This window comes from Phaseolus vulgaris, chromosome 9 (assembly GCF_051622355.1).
Source record: "Phaseolus vulgaris cultivar YP4 chromosome 9, ASM5162235v1, whole genome shotgun sequence".
Lineage (NCBI taxonomy): Eukaryota > Viridiplantae > Streptophyta > Magnoliopsida > Fabales > Fabaceae > Phaseolus > Phaseolus vulgaris.
In genome coordinates, this window is record NC_143506.1 from 36,365,790 (window position 1) to 36,371,789 (window position 6,000).

Here is a 6,000-nt window from a genome sequence, read left to right on the forward strand (position 1 = left end):
ATATCAGAGAGAATTGTTCATAATCCCTTCATTTACCGTTATTATGAACTAAAGTTCGAGAATAGTATCGCTACGTCTATCAGGTATTATCGTTTTGGAGGTTGGTGTTTTGTACCTTTAAAGGTTGATGTTTTGTCATGATTTTGTCTTTAAAAACGTCTAGGTAAATTGAAGAAGAAAAACTTTTGATTTCGATTTTTTAGTGATATAAGACTATATTAACAATATCAAAACAATAGTTTTCTATCTTTTCACCCTCCATCGTTGAATCATTTGTAAGGTGTTCTTATGTGCCAACCAATTGTTCCTTCCTCGTACACATTACATGCACGCATGATTGTTGGTAGAACATGTTGCATAAGAAAACAAGATACAAAAGTTCCAATCGTGACTGTTGAAAAAATTCTCATTATTTTTTACCAGCGAAAATATAGATGTTATGAAGTGTTTGCAATTTTTTATTATGTTACTTTAATTTCTTTTATAAATATAAAGTAGACGAAACATAAAAAGAATTTACCATTTTTATTTTCTATAAAAGTATATTATCAAACTATACTATCATATAAGTGTACTGTTTAACCCGCGAAGAAAAATAACATCATCTTATATCAATAGTAAAATCTATGTTTTGTAACTAAATCAAACATTAATTAAACACTAAGAGGAATGGAGAGGTAATACACCCACATAAAAGACTTAATACTAATATATTTATTAGGTATTTACATGTTTATTATTACCTCACGAATATTTAATATATTATAACAAAATTATTAAATAAAAATTAATTATAAACAAAATAATTAGTTACGTTGATTAAATTAAATATAATTTACATACTAAAATAAGTATTGGTATTTAAAGTAAATTTTGTTAGTTAATTAAATATCAAACTAGAAAGTAGTTAATAAATTTTATTAATAATAAAAATTACTTTAGATACTAATAACTTTTTTAGTCTTTAAAATAATATCTAATTTAGTTAATATAGTAACTAATTTTTTTTTCTTTACAATTGGTTTCTATTTAATGATTTACTTGTCTTGTTGGTGGGTTCTTAAAAAATATTTTAGAATGTTAATTATTTTATAAATCTACAAAAATTTGGAGATGTCAAATACATAGACTATAATTGAATTAAAAATATATATTTTCACTACCAGAAAATCACTAAATAAAAACTAATTTTAGAGATAAAAAATAATTAGTTACTATATTAACTAAGTTAAATATTGTTTTATAAACTAAAAAAAATTATAAGTATGTAAAATAGTTTTTATTATTAATAAAAATTATAAACTAGTTTATAAATAGATTAACTACCAAGATTTTATCTAATAACTCTAATTTAGAATACCAATTTTAAAACTACTTTATAATTTTTTATTTATAAAAACTATTTTAAATACCAATAATTTTTTAGTTTACAAAATAGTATCTAATTTAGTCCATATATTGCTTAATTATTTTTTTATCTCTAAAATTAGTTGTATTTTATGATTTTGTTGTAATATTTATTTATATACAAATATTGAAGGGTCAAGACTTTTTCATACAAACTCCTCCTATGCTTATATTAAATAGTAACTTTCAAATGTGAAAGTATTTTCATATACATATACTTAGAGAATGAGAAAGGATGATAAATATATCTAAAATAATTGAAAAAAAAAATAATGATACATAATATAAAAACTATAAACAAATATTTTTTAGTAGGATTCATGCATATGCCTAAAGAGATTGAATCAGTTTGTGTTTACTATTTTGTGTATGTCTTACCTACCAATAATGGAATCATGCTTGGCCACCATTATGGATAAGAATGCATCTCAAAATCTTTACTTCATATTATGCATGGACCACTTCATTTATTGCTCTTTCCAAGTGCTGTCCTTTTTCTTTTTACTTTCACATTTTAATGTATCAACAATGGATAATTCATGCTCATCGATTTCGTGATAAGAAAGCATGGAGTCTATGATAATATGAAAGAAAAAATATTTAAAAAAAAAGTTGTTTGGATTAAGTTAAATAAAGTAAGAAAGTTTATGAAAATTTGTGAATGGTGTTATGAGTGAGTGTGAATGAAATTGTATTTTTTTATGGATAAAAATTTAAGATTACAAAATTATGAAAAAGTAATTTTTAATTTATAAAAAATATTTAATTTAATTAATATAATAATTAATTATTTGTTATTTGTAAAATTAGTTCTTAACTTTTTTCTAGTAGCGTAGGTCATTGTAGGTTATTGATGACAATATGGTGATTGAAACCATTAAAAAAGTAAACAATGGATGGTTTCTGTTAACAATTTATATATAAGAAGATTTATATGAAGAAAAAGAGGTAGAAGATAAGCAGAAAAAAACAACAAAGTTATGAGCATAATGTGACAACTCCTACAGTGAATAGTGTTCAATCTCCAAGGTCATCCAAAAGTCTCCATTTCATTTACATGCAAAAGCTGTGAGATTATCAAGTTGTAGGGCCAACACAATTAGTCAATCGATTTAGACTTTGAACAACTCAAACCAGAAGAAGAACCCTTTTTTCCATAGAGTGTGATCTTGACAACTCTTACTACATTGATAGTTTTACTGGTATGGGCGAGACCGACACTCGATCTTTCTGACCGAGACCCACCCAGCTGTTCGAGACCTTGTCCACCTGACTGAAACTAGGGAAATCTGGCTGAGATCCGAGAGACTTGGCCGAGACCACGAAAACTTGGTCGAGACTAGGGGAATCGTCACGGTCGGCCCATACATCCATTAATGCTCAAATCAAGGTCAGTGAAGTTAACCCGTCATTAAGGATTAGGTAATACACCCATAAGTGAGATCCACTCCACTAATCAGACCCAATAAGATAAGCCCATTAAAATAATATAAACAGCACACATCCTAAGGAGAAAGGTACGTAATTTATTATTGTACACCTACCTGAGTACCTATCACCCGTTTTACTTACTTGAGCATCGGAGTACCTTCCGCAGGTACCCCATTCGGTGTTCGCCTGAGACCAAGTGTCGAAGGAGAAACACGAAGACGAGAAGAACCCCAGTTCATCATCCAACAACTTGCCCGACCGAAAAAGGAAGACGAAGACTTCAATAGTTTTCTAGGTCCTGCCTCCCTAACAGGAACAATAACTTTTATTTTTTTATTAGAAAAAGAATAATATTGATAAATAATAGAAAACAAACTTAACAAAATAAAGTGAAAAAAGTGCAAGAAGTTAGTGGTGTTGAACCTGATGAGACACTCCTTGCCAATTACAAAAGTCCAAATACACAACACAACATAACATTGCATGTGAATCAAACAAACTATAGAGCCATTTCAAATCATAGGGTCATTCCTGCAACTTCCAAACAATCCCACCTGAAGCATGAAGAACTGCTGCATTCTTGTCACCATAAAAAAACAAGTGAGCATTAAAAAACCCTTTAATTTCGTTCATTCAGCACTCAATTGTATGTACATTCTTAACGTTTTAAGAAGGAAGTTTGCAAATAATACATCACCAACTGTTAAGAGTATGGAATAGGAACACAACCTTTTAGATAAAAAAAAAAATATATTAACAAACTCAACTATACAATCTCTAATTAGTTATATAAACAAATATTTTTATCATGCCATATAAAAATTGAAATTTTAAACAAAGGAAAAGAGTTGTATACATAAAGTTGTCAATGTATCATTTTTCTTAGAGAAAATTATCTTCTTCAATACGTGTAGATTAACTGATGAAGATTGAGACCAGTTGTGTGTGGGTTGGGATGTCCCTGAAATATCCTTATTTAATTTTTTTTTCTGATAAAAAAAATAAACTTATACATTAATTAAAGAAACTGATTTTGAAAAATTGATAATAGATAGCTTCTATAATTTTAAGTGATTCCATTTAACCTTTTATAAATTAGCTAATATATAATTTAATTTTAAAAAATAAAATTTAGAAATTAGTTAATATCACCAGAAAATATTCACGACATAATTAATCTAAATAGTAATTAACTCCAAAATCATAAACTATGAATTTGGAGACCAATTATCCATGAGCCAAGAAAAAGCGATCAATCAAGGCTAAAATATAATTTTAGTTGTTTTCTTTTGTTTAATCTGCAACTTTGATTTTTCTATTTTGAAATATAAAAATATGATTTCTTAATTTTAAAAAATCACTTTTATTTTGTTCAATGTTTAATTTTGTTTTCATTATTTATTTCTTAAAGTTTCTTAGATTTAGTTATTTAAATAATTTTTATGGTATTTTAAATGAATGTGTTGGGTTTATATAATCGAAGAATTAAACATAAAAAAGTGAAAATTAAGCTAAAATTATGAATTTTTAAATTATAAAAAAAATCAAATATTTATGTTTTTAAATGAGAAACTAAATGGATTTAACCAAAGTGTAGACACAAAAATAATATTTAACCTTAAAATTTAAACTCCACTCCTTACCTCATAAGAGAAAAAGACAGTTTAATGATCAATTGTTTAAATTTTAAATTTGATAATAAAATTCTTGATAGTTAATTATATATTAATTTAAAAATTATTTATTAATAATAGAAACTAATTTAAAAATTAATAATTTTTTTTAATTTTTAAAATAGTATCTAATTTAGTTCAACAACTATTATTTATATTTTTAAAATTATTTTATATTTAATAGTTTTTTTAATAATGTTATATAAAAAAATATTTATATCAAATTTGATAAGTATTATAAAGTTAGTTGTTCTTGTCTATCTCTGATTGAAAGGTGTGGTAAATTAAATTTATAATTAGCAAATTTTGTACTTGACCGAAATTATCATTAGATGCAAACCACTTATTCATTAATATATATTTCTGGTTTTAATAAAATCCATTTTTTATTATCTTATTCCGACAGCATGTGTGGTCACGGTTTATCGATTTCAATGGCTAATTTCAAGCACAAGTTTATTAAGATATTTTCATGGATTTATTCATTAATTAATTATTTATGTAATCACATTTAATTTAAAATGTTAAGAATTATAAAAAAAATTAAAGAAAAATATAAAGGGTCTTGAGCTTGTTGCACATCCTCACCAAAATAACTTTTATTAACTTATTTATTTTACCACTCTTGTCTAAATATCGTTTCAAAAAAGATAAAAAAGGGTCAAATTTAAGAATGGACTCAGATGAGTTTGAAAGTGGGTATGTACAAAAACCTAAAATTAAAGTATTTTGACATTTTAAATTAATATCCATTTCTAAATGAGATGATAAACCTGAAAGAATAATTGTAACAAAATTTAAATTTAAATATTTACTTGGAAAAAAAATTAAGTTTAAAAGAGTAAATAAAACACTATTGCTTTATTTTAATGTTATGGGTATATATTTATAAGTATTAAAAAGTAAACTTTAAATTTAACTCAACTTCCTATAATCAATTTTATAAAGTGAGGTTGCACCCACTTATATACTATAAAATATTTTAATCTCTAGTTAATGTGAGATCTCGAACAATACAACAATGCTCACTCCAGCATAGAGTATGAAGATGATTGAGCATGTGACCTCTTTGGTGGGTTGATGTAACTGGATTTGTTGGGTTTCTATATCTTGTACTTGGATTTTATCTTGGTTTGTAATGCAATGTTTGTTGGATCCTTAGTTAGTAGAGTGTTAGAAAACTAGTTTTTGGTGTTTTGTATAAGAGTTGTGACACCCCTGAAATGTCCCATTTTATTTTATTTATTCTTTGCTGATAAAAAAAGAGAGTATGAAGATGATGTTGATATATATATATATATATATATATATATATATATAATATGATGAAACTGAACCTTAATTTTACTTACCAAGTGCAAGGAGAATGCAATTTATTGGAGGAACAATATATGGAAAGACCTTAAATGAGTTAAAAGCAATTAAATGGTTTTATATATCTTTGAAAGAAAAGAAAAATAATAAAGACAAGTTGTTGACTGAAATTAAA